At 31.9% G+C, this 22,320-nt stretch overlaps 1 long non-coding RNA gene across 1 annotated transcript in view; it reads right to left on the bottom strand.

The window, feature by feature from the left end:
• The window catches only part of LOC126777610 (uncharacterized), a 38,265-nt gene extending 24,829 nt beyond the window's left edge, over window positions 1-13,436 (bottom strand). The window contains exon 1 of the long non-coding RNA XR_007670068.1: window positions 13,209-13,436. This is a non-coding gene — a long non-coding RNA (uncharacterized LOC126777610). The remainder of the gene's footprint in view (window positions 1-13,208) is intronic.
• Between the last annotated feature and the right edge of the window lie 8,884 nt (window positions 13,437-22,320).

The following is a 22,320-nucleotide window of genomic DNA, read 5'->3' on the forward strand; positions in this document are numbered from 1 at the left end:
CAATAATTGGAAGTTAGTGAAAATATCAGCCGCACAGTTGGTATAAGAAAAAAGATTGTTTAATTATGATTTAAATTTTTGAAAATTTAATCAATTCTTTACAGCAATGATATCATATAGTTTTAGGGACATAGTTCCCAAGGTTGGTGGCGCATTGGCTATGCAAGCGATGGTTGACATTTCTTACAATGCCAGTGTCTAAGGACTTTGGTGACCAATTACCATTAGGTGGCCCATACGCTCGTCCGTCTTCCTATTCTATAAAAAAAATAGAAAAAAAAGTAGTTTTCTAAAAAAAAAAAAACACAAAAATTAGTCGTATATTCGTCTTAAAAACAATACTTTTCAGCAGTGAATTTAATTTATTTCTTTTACAGACGTGAATTTTATATATGCTATGTTTTTTTCACAATAAATTTATGACAAGGTGATTTTCGATCGCTATCAGTGAGGACGTACAATCAGCACAAAGGATAGAGCTTACTCTACGTCATTTACTCAACAATTCCGTACTAGTTCTGCCTACTAGCATTGTGTCTGACTGCTAGATTTTACAAAGAAAACGTTTTATAACAGTTGATATAACTTTGGGGTAATGTCAGCCAAGGAAACTAATCGTTCTATAAATAGTAAAAATAAATAGTTTTGTATATATAAATTTTCGTTTATATGGTGATTGCCGTTCCTTCGTCTGGGTGTCATCGAACTGAACTGAGGTGAAAAATTTCAAACTCACCTTGTAAGATTTGATCAAAAAAAAAATTTACAAACATTGCAAGTTAAATAAAAAGTAAAATTATAGCCAGTATTACTCGGGATAATGTACGGATTATATAGACACTTCATACATCCAAATCTGATCAGGAATTTAAAAGTTATGGTGAGATAAAATGACTTACATACATATATACATACAAAAATGTGTAATACATTGTATATAAACATGAGAAGTAGCTTTAACCATTTGTCTGGCTCCGCAAAGCCAATAGTGTAAGTTACAAAGTTTACAAATATAAATCAATGTCAAGAAATCATAAAGAGATTAGGCGTTAATTTCAGTTAATTTGTGATGTTAATTTTAATAAATGAGAAGACGTTTTGCGTCATTCCTTACTAAAAAGATGCAGCGCGTTTCGGAGAAGGATTTGGTATATAATATAAACACATAGATTGCTATGCCTCACAGTTTCACCCACTTTTTTTTTTGACAAGCGTTAATTTTATATCAATGATAAGAACCTTGGATTTAGGATTCTTGAATTATCAATCATAATTTATAAATTTATTTATAAATAACTTATTATTCTTGAATATAATTAATGTGGTTGTATTTTCGATTGAAAAGTGTAAACACTAAGTTGACAGTTTGACAGTTCTGATTGTTAGAATAGATACATACACATTTTAATTATTATTACTCGTAGTTATAAAATATAGATTGCTAGAACTTTAAAAACCTTTTGATATATAAATATGAGGAACAAAATAATAATACCTAAAAACTAATGCACACATGTACGCGAACGCTTATAATAAATAAAATTTAAAGCCCATTGGCTATTACAGTAGTTCAGAAGTGAAATAAAATACAAAGTCTTTTAACACTAATGGTCCTTAAATTATTGAAAACCCTTTATATGAATAGCAAGTATCTAATAGCCAGTTATTAATAGCCATAGAATCAACCCATCAAAGAATTGTTACCACGCCGCAGCACTTGAAACGAATAACCGTACCATTAACGCAAAGCGACGGAACCGCGCTTCAAACAATAGCTATTTGTTGGCCCAAGTCTGTCCCTCCACAATGTGACTCTTCGTTCGTTCTTTCATAGAGTAGTTATTAAATAGAGATATTAAATTATTCGTTTACTTTAATTATGTTGGCCACTATATGAATACAATTTCGGGTCGAAAGGTCGAATTTGAGTGAAACAATTTTTGTAGAACATTTTAGTGAAACGTTTTTGACGCAAAATGTTTTTCCTATAGTTTTGCTAGTGTTCATTTATTTTAAATAATAGTGTCATTCATTCAAATTAAGTATTTATTTGAAGTGATAAAGCTAATCGTAAAACATATCTACTATAAAAGTGTAAATTGAAATAATTTTTACTTATTTATTAATTAGTAAGCATCATCCTAGAACAGAGATGTTCTTTTTGGTTATTGCTGCTTATCATATTGGTTTAATTTAAATTTATGTAATCGCTTATTTCAAATGCCTACACTATCTAAGAACAATAATCTAATAAACCTTATATTACACAATACGATTCGGTAAATAAATTATATGTTATATATTATCATTCTGTTAATGTTTTATATTATCAATCTATATTACAGTGCGAGTCCCACCGCAAAATTGATTGATTGATTGATGATTGAAGGTTGATGAATTTGATCAATTTCGTCCTATATATACAGGTTTCCCCACGCTGATAAGGAAAAACTTTTCATTAAATTTCTCTTATTTTTAAATAATATTGAGCTTTAATTATAATTTATCCATGTTCATACCTAATGACCATTTTATTTTAAAAACATTTCTCGTTATCTCTCTATTTTTAAGTATTCTGTGATATGCTGCGTCATTCATTCGACTCCCTTAGCGAATATAATTGCACTTTATTAAATAAATTAGCGTGCAAAAAAAAAACATTGAAATTTCAAACAAATAAAAAATTATTCTGAGCAAATTTAATATAAGCGATAGCTTTTTCGTCAGAATTTTTCCATTCATCCGTTTCATATAGAAACGATGCACTAAAATTCGACCTTGTAACATCACTCCGAAGCTTTACTAATAATATATTTCGGTATAGAGTGAGAGAAAGGAAGTAAAAAAAAAACAGACACATTTAAAGAAATATTAAAAGACCGCGCATTCTGCTGTCGTGTCGGCTGCAAGGCGCGTCTGTATATCAAGAGAGATGAGACAATAGAGTATTGTTGGTCGCATTACGATTAAGAGTTATATTGGATCATTCATTTTAAAACTACGCCATTTTGAAATTGCTATCGACCGCTCGTTGTCTCTCTAGGAACAACTGGTGGGTTTTATATGCATTTGTTTGATGTGGTGTGATGAAGTGATTAAAATTGTACATTTTGATAAGCACTGTGATGCTCTAGTATGTATATAGAAGATCTTAGTCGGTGTTGCGGGTTCAATTATTAATTTCTAGAAAGGGTTAGTGAATTTTTAGTAGTAGCTTTGTGAAATTGTATAATGAGGTCTCTCGTGTTGTTTTTTTTAAACAATAAGTATATAGCCGAATGCAGCAATAATCTTCAAAACCATTTGGTTAACAAGAAAACGATTTTATCCACCATGGGCTGAGGAATAATAAATGAAATTCATGTAGCTATTTACTAAATATATGCCCTAGGACCTTGCATATACGATAAATTTATTTGTTCGTTATTATTTCAGTATATATATTATACTAGTAATCGCCCGCGGCTTCGCCCGCGTCTTAGGAGGACACGGGCGGGTATTAGGTAAATGTAGCTTACATCTGTACTAGAAAAACTTGAACCATCAAGTTTTTCATAACAAATTTTATCAAAATAAGTTTAATGGCATAGCCTTAAAAGCATAACAGACGTACAGAGTTACTTTCGTATTTATAATATTAGTTTTAATAAATATCGATTACGATATAAACAGCGCGCATTTGAAGTTTTGAGACAGATATATAGCTGCACCATTGGTATAGTGGCTATCTTAGTGTAATAAAACTGCAGGCTTCGTTATTCTGGGATCAAACCCCGGATCGAACCCCGATAATATATTTGGTATTGTCAAGAAATTCTAGCAGCCCGATGAGAGAAACGTAAAGCTGTTGGTCCTGTGTCTGATCGCTCTCCGGTCGTGTCAGATTGCCGTCCCGTCGGCTTATGAGGGTGAGCGAATAGAGCGCAATTGGCTAGTCCTTGAGATTTGCCGCCTTGGCTAAAATTCAATCACGAGGATTTTATTTTTATTTGTGATATAGAAATGGAAATTGATTAATGTAGATGACGTCACAAAATGGTGATATTTTTTTCAACTTATTCTAAGAAAGTATTGTGTGAAATTTTCATTTTGAGTTCCTTATCAAAATTGATTATTAAAATATCGCTCTTTATCATACTTAGGTAAATAAAGAGTTTTTTAGTTTTTTTCAAATAAAGAGAGAATTAGGTAAATGCTTAGGTAAATATAGAAAGAAAAAATATATTTCACTGAAATATCATTGATAGCTTTCGACATCGCTTTACCACGAAAGTTGATTCATATCTTATGTTTTTTTTTTTTTAATGGAGGAGGTTTTTATAATAACTATTAAAAACTCTGCTATTAAAAAGCCTACCCCACGACTATGAAAAAGTATCTTCCCATCTTAAGAAGATGTTTAAGAGCTAACTCCACCACGCTGTTCCATCGTCATCATCCAACACATGCAGATTGTCTAACGATGTTTACGTTAACTACCGAGCGTGAGATTAATTGAAAGCACAAATGAAAAATAATTAAATTTCTGTCACTTCATTGCTTCCTTTTCTATGAAATGTATTTTTTTTATATATATTTTAATTTTGTTTTATAGGACTTGTCTAAATGTTGGTCAGAATTTCGGTACTGATGATTTGCTCATGTTTTCAAATCACAGTTACTGAAGTTTAGTATATGAATCAATGTGATTCAGTAAAATAAGGCCTTTGTCTGAACTACAAGTCAGTTCGTTTCGCTTCTAGCTTCCTAGTCCGCATTAGATGCTAAGTTAAAATCATCTGAAACAGAAGGTGGGCCCGGATAGCGAAAGAAGTATTGTGTTGGTTGGTTATAAACAATATTTATTAAACAGGCAACCACCCTGTTAAGTTCAACAATAATTATAATCGTTCATTGTAAATACATCGCTATTTATACAAAAGTCTAATCATTTTAATGTTGTTAGTTGTAAAAAAAAATCATATCGCGAAATTAAATACATTGAAACAAAATTTATAATCAACATAACTTAAATAAATGTTAGGTTATTCTAAATTATATACGCGTTGGTCGTAGCGTTGAATTTAACACATCCTCCAAAAAAGAAAATCTTTGAGCTTAGTTTCATTAATTTATGACTTTTGGTTAGGAAAAACAATTGATAGACGATTATACACTTCTCTATTTATTTAGGTCCCAGGCTATCATAACGTCAAATTTCATTATCATCGGTTCAATAGCTTAGCCGTGAGGTAATAAGTAGACAGAAATCTCATTTAAAATGTTAGTATATAAATAGCTATATAAATTCATTGATATTTTATATACAGTTTTATTGAAATATGACACGCTTAGATATTAACATCTATTTTGATTTTCTTAATCAAAACATCAATGTATACAGTAACAGCCTGTTAATGCACCACTGCTCGGCTAAGGCCTCCTCTCCTTTTTGAGGAGAAGGTTTGGAGCTTATTCTACCACGCTGCTCCAATGCGGGTTGGTAGAATACACATGTGGCAGAATTTCAATGAAATTAGACACATGCAGGTCTCTTCACGATGTTTTCCTTCATCGTCAAGCACGAAATGAGTTATAAAAACAAATTGAGCACATGAAAATTCAGTGGTGCTTACCCGGGTTTGAACCCACGATCACAATACATTATTTGATTTTTTTTTAAATAACATTTGTTTTGTATTCTTTCTTTCTTTCTTTTTGTTTTTACATATGTCATGTTATATACATTTTTAACATAAAATAATGTTGCAATCTTTATTAATATGATATTCAGAGCTAGAGCATTGCCTAATTTATTTTTCTAAACGTTATCCTTTCTATTCATTTATTTAATGGAACACTATACTGACATTTTAATAAAAAATAAAAAAAAATATTATCACGCAAAGATATGAATATAATAGAAATAACACTTTTTTTAAATTCTGGCTTAGTTGCACAAAACCACCGCGGGAAGGTGTGTATGTATTTAGTAAAAAAGAATAATGACGGGCCGGTTGGCGTGGTTGGTACTTGCCTTAGACGCCGAAGTTCGTGGGTTCGATTAAAAATTTTGTATTTATAATTCATCTCGTGCTTGACGGTGAAGGAAAACTTCGTGAGGTAACTTTCGGCATAGACACTTGTGTGCATGAACATGTCTGTTTGTCTTTTGAGTCTGGGTGTAGCTATCTATATAAGTATATATAAGTATGTATTTACAAAAGAAAAGTAGTATATGTAGTATATCAGTTGTCTGGTTTTCATAGAACAACCTCTGCATTTGTCCCAGGATATTACAGCCATTGTAAAACGATTAAATAATAAAATACCTTTTTTAACTGCTTACTACTATCTTAGTTTATGTTTTATAGTCAATGGTTTCTAATAAATATAGAATTTAGATCTTCACCTTTCTATTATATATTTTTTTAAACAAAACGCAGTCAGTATACATTTCAAAAAATGACTTAATAAAAGTATAATAAAAGACAATGAATAATGATAATATTTTTCTTAGGATATATTTATTATCTAAACGATAATCTCCAGGTAATAGCGAAGCGAGCTGTCAGCTTATCGGTTCACTTTCAACTGTCAAAAGTTCCTTGACGCCTCCCGGGATTCTATTGGATGAAGTTGAATGAAGCTAGCCGGTATTGTGGAATATCACGATATATAATACAAGAGAATTTAACGAAGTAATCTATAGTTATTGAATTTATTTCAAAGCGAATCAGTGATGATATTAAACAGTAGTGCTATATACTAAGAACTTCATTACTCACCCGTGAAATGTTGACAACTAACTTATGGTGATATACCATTTTGATTCCTATATTCTTGAAATGTTATAATTATTATGTTCAATGACGCATATCAATCACTGACCTTTCACGACCGTTTTCACGAGTTTGGTCTTACATAATGCCTTTCATATGAGATTTTCGTTTCTTGTGATTTATGTGTCTTTAAAGTAAATCCAAAATCCCACTTCTGAGCATTGGCATTATCTTGTATTGAGGAAAAGGATTTAGTTTTTTATAACCACGTTTATTGCTCAATTGCCAGTTTATGAATAAACATTTTCATAGAACACAATCACGAAATGAAATGGACTATGTTTTGACAGAAATGGTCTATTCCATAGAAACACTAATAAGAGTTCTTAAGATTTAATAGAGAGACGATAATATATAGTGACATTGACACTTTATATAATGTTATGAATATTTTATAATTTTCTGTGAATTGGAACATTTTTGCACAACACGTTCCATTATTTTTTTATACTTTTTAATTTAAACATTATTTTACAACACTAGAAAATAGCACAGAAGTTGTTTACCGCTAATTAATGTGCACTAGAGGTTGACTTTTGGTTAGCTAGCTAACAGACAACCCAAAACACAAATCAATATGAATAATATAGACGTCATTTCTGAGATTTAAACCCACCATTTTTGGTAAAGATACACCGGTTTTTCTCTTATCTTCTTAATTATAATTTATCTAGTGATTAGCAGAAAAAGGTAACGATTATCACGAGACCAGCACCTGTCAAATATAATATTGCCACACGTGGAACAGCGAAGTAAAATAGGAACAAAATGTTCTTCTTAATAAAAGAGGAGACCTCTGAACAACTGTGGAACAGTTAGGGATTCTCACTGATAAGCTACGCATGCTATTTGTCCTTGTGTTTTTGAGTTTTTATAATTAAAGTTATTAAAATTATATATTTATGAGCCTAGACTACCCAGTGGCTGGAGTACGTCAATCTAAATCGAAGAACTCGTTTCGAACCCGGTCAATCATTACTGAGTTTTTATGTATTTAATTTATAATTCATGTGATGCTCGGTGCTGAAGGAAAATATTATGAGAAAACCTATAAAAAAGTCCACCACATGTGCTTACCAACGCAGACAACAGCGTTGCGGAAAAAGCGAACCAGAAAGGTTCTCAATGGGAGTGGAGACCTTAGCCCACTAGTGAGACCTTTATTTTACTTTATAAATATTCCTAAATAATAATGTAAACGAGAAAGTCTCGTCTCTCGTGTCTCGGCTTATCTTTTAACTTCCAACTATCAAAAGTCGTTTGAGGAAATCACTCACACATTAATGCACATGCAAGAATAAATTTTACGCTGACATCATCTGACTCTCGAAACCTTACGCTTAATCGTCTGTACCGAGTGCTCAGATTTTACACATCAGTATATTTTAAAGCCGTTACAGGCTTTGTGACTTTATTTATTTACATGATTATGCTTAGTTGGTTTGGCTACTTATAAAGCTGCAGATCAAGAAGTTGGTTCCCGAGTTTTGCTTACGAAATGTTGGTTGAAACGTTGGTGGCTGGTTGGTAAAGCGACTTATTGATATTGTAAGAGGTGGTTAATTATTATTCTTACATTACCAGTGTCAATACAATACAATCGTGTATATTATTTGCTTAATATAATAATAATTTAAACACGACCGGAAAGAGTTCAGGCGCAGGACCAACGGCTTTACGTGCTTTTCGAGGCACGGGAGCGTACATACTTCCAACTTCCAGACTCTGGGCTGCTACTGAGAATTTTCTGACAGAAAAACCCAGTAACTTTTTAATAGCACGACCTGGGAATTGAACCCAGGACCTCCGGGTCTGCGGCCTTACATCAAGCCACTAGACCAATGAGGCAGTCGAGTTGCTTAATATACTGATAAAAGTAACAAATAAATCGTTAAGACATGGTTATATTTTTATTATTTTATTTAGTTTTTAAAATATTAACCAACCATATTGCTTATTTTTCAATAATATCGTATGTGATATGACAAATAATTCATACATTACTAACTATCCATAAAGTATATATTATTACCATACATTAATTATAATTAATACACGTACTAGGAATCGTTAATCAATGTGGGATCGCGTCCAAGTGATTTGCAGTGGCAATTAATATGGTTTTAACCATTAATAAATTATACGAAAACTATAAAATTATGGGCATTCATTAAAGAAATATGCGTAAATTGAAAATGTTGTATTTGTTAATCTAATGTTAAGCTGGAAAGGGTTTATATATATATATAAATAACATTGACACTGTAAGAAATATTAACCTTTTCTAACATCGCCAATACATGCGAACTTAAATATTCCTTATGCCTATTACATCCATGGGAACTTAAATATTCCTTATGCCTATTACACTGGCTTTTTCATCTTCAAACCGGAACACAACAATTACAAGTTATTTATAACAAGTTTATTTCATATTTATGAGGGACATTCCTGAATGTTTACACTGCTTACTTCCAAATTCCAAGCTGCAACTTATTTTTTTTTTTTTATAGAACCCAATATTTTTTTACTGATGGACTTGAATCGAGGAACTATATAATTATATATATTATAGAATAGGAAGGCGAACGAGCATATGGGCCACCAATGCCCATAGACATCGGCATTTAAGAAATGTTAACCATCGCTTAAATCACCAATGCGCCACCAACCTTGGGAACATATGTTATGTCCCTTGTGCCTGTAATTAGACTGGCTCACTCATCCTTTAAACCGGAATACAACAATACCAAGTACTGCTGTTTTGCGGTAGAATATCTGATGAGTAGGTGGTACCTACACAGACGAGCTTAGCTAAGCTCTACCACCAGTAAGTATGCAGCCTTATGAGCTGAAGAAATAATATGAATTTTCCAAGCAAATTAATTAATTTATTTCTCAAACGCATTAAACGTCACGTGTATTAACAAATATATACATTGTCATTAATCAATGTAAATGAAGTAAAGCTAATCTCCACAATTAGCGAACTGAATCCCATTTCCGACAAACAGCCAATTCTATTCGTATTTAATATGAACATGGAAATCGGCTCGAATATGAATATTTACGTATTAATGATTATCAGTTGAACGAATTCTCATTGTACAATGAAACGTAATGTGAATTTTAAATCCTATTATGCCATTGGTTGGAATTCCGCTACGTCATCATTATTGTTTTATTTGTCAATATAGGGGAGCCGATATAGCCCAGTGGTTAGAACGCCTAAATCGTAACTGAAGTATATAGGTTTAATCCCTTCAAGTTTTAAGTAACACTAATTTGTATGTGTTTGTGTTGTATATAATTAATCTCGTGCTCTGCGGTGAAGGAAAACATCGTGATTTTCTTGCGTCGCTTTGTACTTACTTGGTTTTAAGCCGCAATCGTATTCTAATCACTGGGACACGTAACATATACCAATTATTCTTAATATAATATTATGTATTATTGAATATTTAAGACTAATTAATATTATTATTCTATAATCGAAATTAAAACTGAGTGCTACGGCGTATCTAAGAGATTATGGTTTTACAACAAAATAGAATCATAAAAACGACATTAAAGTAGATTGAAGAATATTTGCAAAGGATTTTAATAAAGAATTTCTGCTTACAAAATCTCAAAGTCATACTTCAACCTTATAGTCCTCAATTTGTAAATGACATTTTAAAGTATCACAATAAAATATTCCGCAGTTATCGCGAGAAATTGTAGCAGACATCATGACGTGATTAATATTATCTCCGTCGTCTTGGATGGAGGAATTTCAACGTGGAACAGAAAGGTTGGTGGCGCATTGGCTATAAGCGATGGTTGACATTTCTTACAATGCCAATGTCTAAGGGCGTTTGGTGACCACTTACCATCAGGTGGCCCATATGCTCGTCCACCTTCCTATTCTATAAAAAAAAAGAATGAGTCAGTGTGACTACAGGCACAAAGGATATAACATCTTAGTACCTATTGTAGGTGGCGCATTGATATTGTACAGCATGACCACTCATTAGCAGGTGGCCCATTTGCCCGTCTGTCCTAATATAATAATATAAATGAAGTCTTCGACTTACTATAATTTGGAGATAAAGATTTAATACTCAGCAATAATAAGCATCGTACTACATCTATGACGTAATTAATTTTTATTCTATAGTACATAATAATTTTAATTAATTTGAGTTGAGATATTCCAGTAGATAGAATACGTGAGTTTCAATTTTATTTCTTATCAGTTACCAGTCCTGGCTTCGCACGCGTTGAAGGATCTGCATTAAATATTTTATTGAAAGTACATACAAATTGTTTTTTGAGCCAGGGCCTTCGCTGACGTATGCAGAACTCATCACCAGGTCTCATCATAATCAGATGAATAGTCAAGGCATGTATCATAAAGAAGATAACTTTACGCTGATTATATAAAAAAAAAATTATACGTTCATTATCATAAGTTCTTAAGAATACTAATATATTCAAACTAACTTGATGTAGAATAATTTTAATTCTATTATCTTGTTTCTTAATAATATCATCTATTTCAGTAGTAAGGCGTCTTAATAGATTAAGCTATCAATGCCAATATAAGTTGTCGAAACTTTGACCGTGATTCTGAAGGGGTTGAATTCTTGACGGTTCTGGAACGTAACTCAAGGGAATGAGATGTTCTAATGAACTCATTTTAGTTCGTATTCAATAGGAACCCCATTTGTTATAGAACGATATCAAAACGTATAGATAAGCTTTATATACCTATTATAAAAATGCCTTTATATTTATAATTTTATTTTTAAATAATCAGACGATTTTCCATGAATTATTCTCTGTATAAAATTCATTTGGATCCTTTCAAAACATATTTTATATCTAGTAATATGTTCTATAATATTTTACGTCATATTTAGGAAATAATTCTTTTCTAGGCATTGTTAATTAACATACTTCTGTTTAATTTGCTAAGCAGAACTTAGTAACCAATTGAGTTTATAGAATCATTGACATTAGCTTTGCATTACAAAAAAAACAAAATCGATGCAAATATGAAAATATAACGAAAAAAAAAATCAACTCAAGATCTCCATAAAAATAAAAAACCAATTGAGATGAAATTTCGCAAACAGTTTTGTCACTGTTGAAAATATTATCTATTACAGTTTTACATGGAATAAGCTTAGGATTGTTTTTAGAAATATTTGTTTTCTACTGATTCATGTTTTTGTACACTGGTATCGAGTGTCGGGGTGGTCGTTTTACTCATTTTTTATTTATAATTATTCTTACTTTAATCTAAACAATTTTCTCTCGCAATATTAGGATTTTATATTTTAAGGATTTTAACATTTCTATCATAATAGTACGAAACGCCTACGTCAGTCCGATTAGTACTTGAAAGACTTTTAAATCTCAATTTTATTTGATAAAATATAGTTAAAAGCGTTTTCCAAAATTGCCTATCAAATTATATTCATTTCTAAAATAAAATAGTTATAACAAAAAATATTATGTTAAGAAAAAGAATCTGCAGTTTATTTTTCGAAAACACATTTATGTATGTGTCAATGTTTAGTTTCCGAGAGATTACAAAAGAGACACTTATTTCAACCCGTTGGTATCGTAAGAGCCGGTTAAAGGAAACATTAGTTTTAAGTGCACCGATTAATTGGAATAGTTCTACCCGCCTTAGCATCCTGTATGGCCGTAGGGAAACAAAAGCTAAGCGAAAGTATTCTCGAGATACAGGTAAACTTTAAAATGTCAAATCCTTTTTCATTGGCATTGTGTGTCACACATTACGCTGATCTCATATAAACAGGACAAGAGCAAGTGAATGATGACAACTTATGTAGCTTCAGACCGATTTTGGCCACGCCGACTAATCTCAAGAGAGATTAACGAACTACGCAGGACTTCTTATACACAAAACACACACACTTTTATGTGCGCAAATATATTCGCAGTCTCTTTTCTCTCACTCTGATAATCTAGTAGGATGGTAATTAAACATGACCTGAAAATGTTCAGGCATCTTTTAGATTCTCACTATTATATTTAAAACATATTAACGTAACATTTTTATAATGTAATTTTAACCTACGAAAAGTTTTCTCCTCATAAATATTTAGTCACCCTACCACAAACGGACGTGATTGACGACGACGAATTGAATTTAAATGTCGCATAAATCTTTAGTATCCTAAGTTCCCAACTTGATTTTGATCGATAATTGGAAAACTAAATCATGATTAGTACCTTTTCACCCAAAGTCAGTAAACAGAATATTGTGATAAGCACTACTTTGTATATTATGAGAAACATGGTTTCTTCTAATATTAACTACATATTAAGGTGTGTAGTATACATATATTGTTATCTAATGTTATAACGTACCTTGCCATATATATTACACTCGCTCACTATTTCTTCATACTGAAAAATGGCAATAAAAATGATTATTTTAACAAAACTATAAACAGGATAGTAAATCACATTAAAAACATATTTTTTCAATTGTAACTTCTCAAGCGGCACTTCAATAATCGACGAGAATTGAGAGTAAAATTTGAGAAAAACAGAAATGGAACAACAAGATTGTTTGCATATCCACAATTAAGTAGAAGTGGGGAGCGATTGTGAAAAATTTAATAAGGTATGGATTTTCTTATCAAACATACCGTAAAGTATTAAAACATTCGATTCGAATTTTACTTTACGATTATTTCAGACGTAAAATTTTATTGCATTTCACTTCGGAATGAGGATGTGGTTATTTATAGCCAATTATTTAAGCGATATCTAGTTAAGTTTTTTTGTATCTTTGAATCAACATTATTCGAAACCTTTAAACGACTTTGGGATAGTTTATAGAATATGCGCATTATATGCGAGTAATTTTTTTTGTTTTTATTGAGATTTTGTGTACTAATATTCTGTTACGCCTCATTGGTCTAGTGGCTTGAAGTTAGGCCGCAGACCCGGAAGTCCCGAGTTCAATTCACAGATCGGGTCAATATTAAAAATATTGGGTTTTTATGTATTTGCGCACACACTTATGCACTATAATATCTCTTGAGTAGTTGGCTAACCTCTCTTGAGACTGGCCGTCGTGACCGAAATCCGTCTGTATATTTCAATGTAATCATCACTTATCAACAAATGTAGTACCCGTAAGAAATCAAGACAAATGAATGCTATTAACATTATAAATATTATACAATAAGGAAGACAGATTACACAAAATAAAATGAATACAAAACGAAAAAAAAAATGCAATCCAAATATATTGATTGTGATATTTTAACTTGAAATAAAAAATCGAAGACAAATCGAATCACCAAAAGTCTAATCTAAACCAATGGCACGGACAACAAATCTTTGGAGACAATAATAAAACATTAAAAAAAATTATAAATGTTAAACCGAGCCTAATGGCCTAGTGGTTAGAACACGTAAATCTTAACCGATAATCGTGGGTTCAAGCACGAGCAAGTACCACTGAAATTCTGCCACATGTGTATTCCACAATAAGCTTCAAACTTTCGCCTCAAAAAAGGAGAGGACGTCTTGGCCCAGCAGTGGACCGTTCACAGGCTGTTACTTATAAATGTTAATGTTTATACATTATATTACACATTGTGTAATTGTGTATATTTGAATTTTTACACCTTCAAGATAGTACTTACGACATCCGCAAAATTGCTGGTGGTGGATGAAAATTAAGTTAACCCAAGATTTAACTGAAACGAAATGAAAATGTATTAATATATATATATTTATGCATCCGATACTGTAACAGCCTGTGAATGTTCCACTGCTGGGCTAAGGCCTCCTCCTCTCCTGTTTTGAGAAGAATGTTTAGGAGTTTATTCCACCACACTGTTCCAATACGGGTCCACGTGTCAGATTTTCAGTGTACTTAGACAGTATGATGTTCCGATAGGGCAGAAACTTTCTATGAAGTATAAAAAACCAGAAGGCCTCGCTCTTCATATAGCACAAATATATAATATTTTTACTATTACTATATATTTACTCTAAACTGTGCTAGATTATAATAAGCACACTCCTAGTGGTGCTAAAAATATAATATACGACTATGTTGTGTTATTTTAGTACCTGAATTAAGTAAAAGGTTTTTTGAACTGGTTTTCTGTATGTAGGCTATAGAACGGTATAAATATAATAAAAAAAACAGAAATGGCATATGAAATATACCTAAACGTAACATGTTTTGACATGTTATGCTCTCGAAATACCTCCAACAATTTCACGTAAAGTAAACCTACGATGTTTGCATCTGAAATTGCAATGAAGTCATACCCGGCCTCTGGGAAATGCTAAAACATTGAATTTTGAAAGCAGCTTTCATACCGTAATGTAAGTTGAATTCCTTTTAAATTTTTCATGTATTGTATGCTTGAGAATTTTTAATACGATTTATTATTTAATATATTCTTGTTAAATATTCATTGTTTTGTTATGAGAGCGTGAGTTGTATGTAATGCTAATATGAAAACTTTCTTAAACCTTTAAAGATAAATGTCTCACAGTCCCCCTGCTGGGATAAGGCAACCTTGTGAGGTAGAAGTAGAAGGCAGCTTAACAACGCTGCTCCAATGTTGATTGGTTAATAGCCATATTATAACATACATTCGACACATGCAGGTTTCCATACGATGTTTTCATTCACTTCTCAGCAGAAGATAAATTATAAACTATTTAAGAATATGTTCACAAACGTCTGTCCTGGGTGGGAATCGAACCCACAACCTTCGGCGTGAAAAGCAAGTCTCTACCAACCATGCCAACCGGCTGGTCAGTTAAGAAATATATTTGAAGCCAAAGACCATTCAAATAGAGCAAAAATATCCTCAATAACCTGCATTAATATAAGATATATATTTTGTAGTATGTATTTTAATATTGTTAGTAAAACTTCGTTTGAACTTCGTTAAATAATGGAGAACGTGACTCTGAACCGAAGTTCGAGTCTTTACGTACGAATTAAATAAAGTTTCCGAGTACTTAAAACGCGAGATCTATCAAAGCGAGACTTTTTATAGGTTCAATTCTGAAACTCCACTCAAACTGAACCGAGTCCGCAGTAAATATAAATTGAGAAATAAAACGATATCTTTTTGAACCTTACGATTTAAGTTTGTGTAATATTATTCAAGCAATGTGAAGTTTTAATAAGTATTGGAAATGTTGGCGGTTATACTTTTTAAGATTTTCTTGAATTCAAATTGGGACCAACTCGTTACCAACAATGGTTACCAACTTTCCCCAATGTGGCTTTTATACTGTTTTATATTTTGCGATTAAAGTATTGAGAAAAAAACGTTCCATTTTTAAATCAGTAAATGGTTTCATAATTCTATTATTATTGCATAAAAATAAAAATGAGAGACCAAGTTTTTAATGGCTGTTCTTACTCTCTATAACATAGTCTTCAAGCAGCCTGTTCCTTTTTTTATATTTTGTTTATAAATAGCAGTAATTATATACGATTTAAGTTTTTTTTTTGTTTATAATTTGTGATTGTTCCAGGAGCGTACGGATTATTTTAAGAATCTCAATTCAGTATAAGTACTCTTAGTATAAAAAAATTCGAGATGTTGTCCTACACCGCATTGCGTGTGAAAAATATGATATATTTACTTGTTGGTAGAGCTTCGTGCTTAATGCCCGGTTTACATTATTCCAGTAAGCAATCCAGTACTGGACTAGATCGCTGGACTGAAATAATGTAAACCGGGCATAAAGCACGAAGCTCTACCAACAAGTAAATATATCATATTTTTCACACGCAATGCGGTGTAGGACAACATCTCGAATTTTTTTATATTTTTTATATTTTTTTATATTTTATATGGAATAATGTAAAAATGTAAACCGGCACTGGAATGAACTGATGATGATTCAGTTCATTCCAGTGCCGGTTTACATTTTTCCAGTAAGCAATCCAGTACTGGACTAGATCGCTGGACTGGAATAATGTAAACCGGGCATAAACTAATAGATAAGTCAGTCAGTGAAACTAATAACAATAATAATGTCCTCCAGGCCGTATTCGGCCACGGCGGCCAATCTCAAGAGAGATTAGCCAACTGCACAGGACATATTATAATGTACAAGTGTGTGCGCAAACACAGGTGCACTCTCGATTCCCTTACTCTCATAATCCAATGAGACGGCAATCCGATACGACCGGAAAGAGTTCAGGCGCAGGACCAACGACCAGGCTTTACGTGCTTTCCGAGGCACGAAAGTGAATACACTTCCATCTTCCAGACTCCGGGCTGCTACTGAGAATTTTCGACTGAAAACTCAATAATTTTTTATTGGCCCGACCTGGGATTTGAACCCAGGATCTCCAGGTCTGTGGCCTTATATGTAGCCACTAGACCAACGAGGCAGTGAAACTACAGAGACTACAGTCATAATCGTTTTAGTTCCGGAAGCTAGTGGCCAATTGAGGTTTGATGCATTTTCTGTTACGCTGCTCAAATGCGGCGCCCGTATGTGATTATTATTATGTGAAATTGTTTCAATTGTTTTTTTTATTCTATGAAAATGATGAAGCTGGCAGTTATATATTGGGCTGTGGTTTAAGTTTGATTCGTAATTCATGACTTTATCCCCAACTTTTGAAGCAACTTAAATCGAGTTTTTGCGTTTAAGAATCGTTGGTATAATTGAGGAAATATTAAAATGTGATGTGTAAAATATTTTTGTTTATGTTTAATTTTGTATTTATATGATTATTTAATAGTCTCATAAATTTCATAGCTTTATTTAAAATAATATAAATTTTAAGCATCTCTATAGAAGGAAGTATGTAAACATACGTATTGGAGACTGATTTCAAAACAAATACATACATCAACCCTTCGTCATCCACTGCTGGACATAAGCCTCTCCAATGGCACGCCACTGAGCTCGATTTTCAGCTCTCAGTCTCCATGCCTGTATAAAAAATGCAAAGAAAATAAATAGTCGACATTTAGATAATTGAATATATAAAAAAAAGCTTTTAATTACAACTACTAAGATAATGTAAAAATGTTTCTTTATATAATATATTATTGTATAACAATATAATTCAGGTTTTCTTTTAGAAATGTTTATTTCTTTTTTTTTTAACATACATCAAGGTCGTAATTATTATTTTTCGAACGATCGGTCATAATTTAAATTTAGAATGCCAGAAGCAATATCACAAATATCTTGTTTAAATAAATCAGCTTTGATATTAGGAACCGTGATTTTAAATTACAAAAGTAATAACCTAAATTTGTCTGGTTAGGGGAAGTATTCACGAAGGTTTTATATTAAACTAAACTTAAAAAAAAAACAACTAAATATTTTTTATAACATTGCCATTGTTATTTGATTGTATGAGTATTTATTATTCGTCAAATCGATAAATCGATTATTTTTTCTAATAAAAAAAAAGAAAATTTTGTTTCGAGGAAACATTATAATACTGTTTTCGGAATGAGTTGTTGCCTGGTGGTCTCAAGTTCGCCATTGTTGCTGTTATTGGGGAACCTGACCTGTTGTTAGCTCTTTGCTCGTGATATTGGAACCGATGAACGTACATATGTACACATATAATTAAGTTTTAAGCGTTTGTTAATTTGTAATTTAAATTTCTTTTATCTATTTTGATTTAAAAATATTTGAGATTGAGCCTAGTTAGTGTCCGATATTTAATAATATAGTGACCGTTGAGGAGTTCATCTGGAGCCAATCTTGGTGCCAATCAAGTTATGCTTAACATTGTCAAGTAAATTGAACTTTAAGATGAGAGGAAGTAGTTCTAATTCAGCTTGTATGATTACAATTAACAAATATTGCAAGTTAAATAAAAGCTTATAATAAAAAATTATGTTTCAAATTAATATTTTGAACCACGCGCCGATATCGACAGTTTTCTAAGTGTTTTCATAGAAAAATCAAATCATCCTTAATACACGGTATAAGTAATAGGTTTTTGGTAATTTTAATAAAGTTAAGTATTAAATTGAAATAAAATAAGTTTTAAAATGAGTCCTAGGCCTTAAATGCGACTGCTCATAATGTATAAGAATTTCATTTGGTACAAATCAAATATTGAGTTAAGGTTGGCCCGCATCTGACGAATCGGTTTTAAATCGTCTAGACTTTTCATTAGAATTCAGATTTTTTTTCTTCTATCCTGGTTTCGTCTATGTATGTGTGAATGAATGAATTTATTATATATCAATATTATTTTTTTAGATTCTCATTTAGTAAGACTTTGTTTGATAAATGAGTAAATAAATAATAAAATCCATTGGTGTTCTTTACATTTATAATTTTTATTTAATGAAATCACATCCGGATAGTATATATTTAATAGATTAGGTATATGTTTAAATAATTAAAAACTATTTGTTTAAAAGTCCAATATAAATATTAATATATTTATTAAAATTACCAAATAACTATTGCTTATACGATAATATAGTGAGTTTTGATTTGATTTTATTATGTTGGCAACACTGATAAAGTCAATAATGGCGCGAGATTCAAATATAAATTTTGGATAATTGTACTTATTTATTAAATGAAGATGATGATGTTAATTCATACCAATCATGGACAGGGTGCCTTTATCATTTTGACAATACACATTGAAATTTACATACTGTTACATTTTTATTTACTTACGTAAACGCACACAGGATTAATGTTGAAGGTTCACGTTACAATAGCTTCAATTTTCGTAGTTAACAATGTGAACTTCGTTCGTAATTTCGATCAGGTGCTCTTGGAATCTAGCCACAGGAGCTGTAGACAAGTTTCACGCTTAACTGGGGTGACAATATGAGTATTACTAATGACTGATATTAAAATACTTTATGTCATATATACGTTAATATAATATATATCATAATTAATACTTCATATTAAATAATATACTTCATATTATTATATATTAGAATTGAGATTTTCTATATATTATCAAGTTTAGAATGAAAGGATCGCTTTGAGGCTTTTTTGGAAATAAAAAATATAATTTCGCTGTATGCTCTTCTCGGGCTATTTACTTCTAAGTTAATGGTAGATTTTTCACTATCAACAATCGAGTGTAAATATCATCAATATTAAATATAGATAAACATTATATTTAAGTTAATAATTTTTTTTTTATGTTATAGGTAGGCGGACGAGCAAATGGGCCATCTGATGGTAAGTGATGATCACCGCCCATAGACATTGGCGAGATAACAAATAATAATCATTCCTTATATCGCCAATGCGTCTCCTGTTGAGAACTGAGATGTTATGTCTCATGTGCCTGTAGTTACACTGGCTCACTCGACCTTCAAACCGAAATACATTACTTAGTATTGCTGCTTAGCGGCAGAATATCTGATTGTATTGTAAAACGTTGTTCAACTGGTATTTAGTTAATTACTCTCTCTGTCATAATAATGTCGTCCAGACCGATTTCGGCCACGGCGGCCAAATGCAAGAGATATAGCTGACTGCGCAGCACATATTATAGAGCACAAGTGTGTGCACAAACACAGGTGCACCCTCTATTCCTAAGCTCTCAGAATCCGATAGGACGGCAATCCGACACGATCACGATCACGACACGAGTAAGAAGCAACAGCTTTAACACCTAAGATTTCTAAATGAACTTATATTCGTTCACATCATTCAGTTAAGTTCCCATGCGTCCTGGAACCACCAGGTCTCAGTCGCTCCGATGGCAAGAGACCGGATGGCTTGACACTGGTCCCGTGGCAAAGGGGAAGAAGTTTGATATGGGATGCTACCTGTGTCAATACCTTCGCGGCCTCTCACCTGGCCCACACAACACGGACGGCTGGGGCGGCTGCTGAGAGTGCAGCAGCGAGAAAACGGGAGAAGTATGCCCCCTTTTTAAAAAAATATTTATTTGTGCCACTAGCGGTTGAGACGTCGGGATGTTGGGGGTCGGATGCCCTCAGTTTAATAAGGGAAATTGGCTGTCGCCTTAGAGAGTGGGGATTTGACAGTCGCTCCGGGTCACACTTGGCACAAAGGTTGTCCATTGCCATACAACGCGGAAATGCGGCCTGCATTATGGGCAGCTTTGCGTCGGGTGGGAATCGGGAGGGACTATTTTAAAATTTGACTAAAATAATAAAAATTAATAATCTTAATTTAAATAAAATCCTATGTAATGATCATAATTTCTGTAATATAAAAGAAAAGTAATATTGTAATCAGATTTATTTAATTAAGTTAAATGTAGTAGAAAAAGATTAATTAAAAATTACAATTTGAGAAAAATACCAGTTTATAAATCTTATTATAAATGGAACATTAATTAATCGTGTCTCAAATTATTTTCATTATCTATACATAAAATTAAATCATAGATTTACTATGCACGGACACATGTGTATTAACGACGAATAAATAAATGTGACAAAGGTATTTTTTAATTATTTCTAGTAAGTGTAGACACAAAAAAAAAAAAAAACTTTACGTCATAATAAATAAATTATCTTGAATACGCCGTATAGGCTGTAATATTGTTACCATTGCCTGTATATGTAAGCCCTCCATTAATAATTTAGGTCCATTTCGGTAAAACGTTAATTCGGATTTAACTTTTAAAATAACACTATAACTTTATTATTCTATGCAATATTTATAAACATGAAAGCCGTTATAATTGAATATTTTATAGTTTATAGTAAAGAGTATTTCATTATAGGTTTAATATATATTTGGATGTAGGTTTATTACTGAACAAGCTAATGTCAATTTGGTGTCAAAAATAATCGAAAATTTTGTTACCGTTAAAAATAATAAGCGTTTCAATCTTAATATTTATATATTAGTGTGTAATACCTAGATATTAGTGTGGGTAGGTACCCACACTAATATCGAACTTCAAACAAATGATTAGTCTGCAAAATCTGTCAATGTCACTTTTGTACTGATCTTGCTAACAATTTTACATTTGCTGTTAAAATATACACAACTGTTGTAATATGAAATCTACATGAAAAGTATAGAGTCGTAAATCGAATGGCAAGATTTAGTAAAGTTTATTATAACTTTGTATACCGGTACAAGGCAAGTCGATTTAAGTTTGCAGCAAGTTCCTAATGGTTTCATGAATTACGAATCAAAACTTGTGCGGTATTCGCGTTTTAATGACGGCATACTAATTTTCTCTGGAGAATTAAAAAAATAACTATTAACAAGGTGTCACGTTCGATAACTAAAAAAAATAATCGTTTCGTTTCGTGCCTTCAACACTGGAATAATATAATATAATAATATAAGTATTTAAATGTTTTTACAAAATGGCTGATACCGTTAACCAATAGTAGCCTGTGACGTCATACATATCATGATATAATGATGTAGATTAATCTAATTAAATGTTTTAAAATCGGCTTAAATGCTTAAGGACTGGTTGAAATTACTTCAAGCATGAAAAGAGTCGCAAATAGTGTTTAATATC

This window comes from Nymphalis io, chromosome 23 (assembly GCF_905147045.1).
Source record: "Nymphalis io chromosome 23, ilAglIoxx1.1, whole genome shotgun sequence".
In the NCBI taxonomy this organism is placed as follows: domain Eukaryota; kingdom Metazoa; phylum Arthropoda; class Insecta; order Lepidoptera; family Nymphalidae; genus Nymphalis; species Nymphalis io.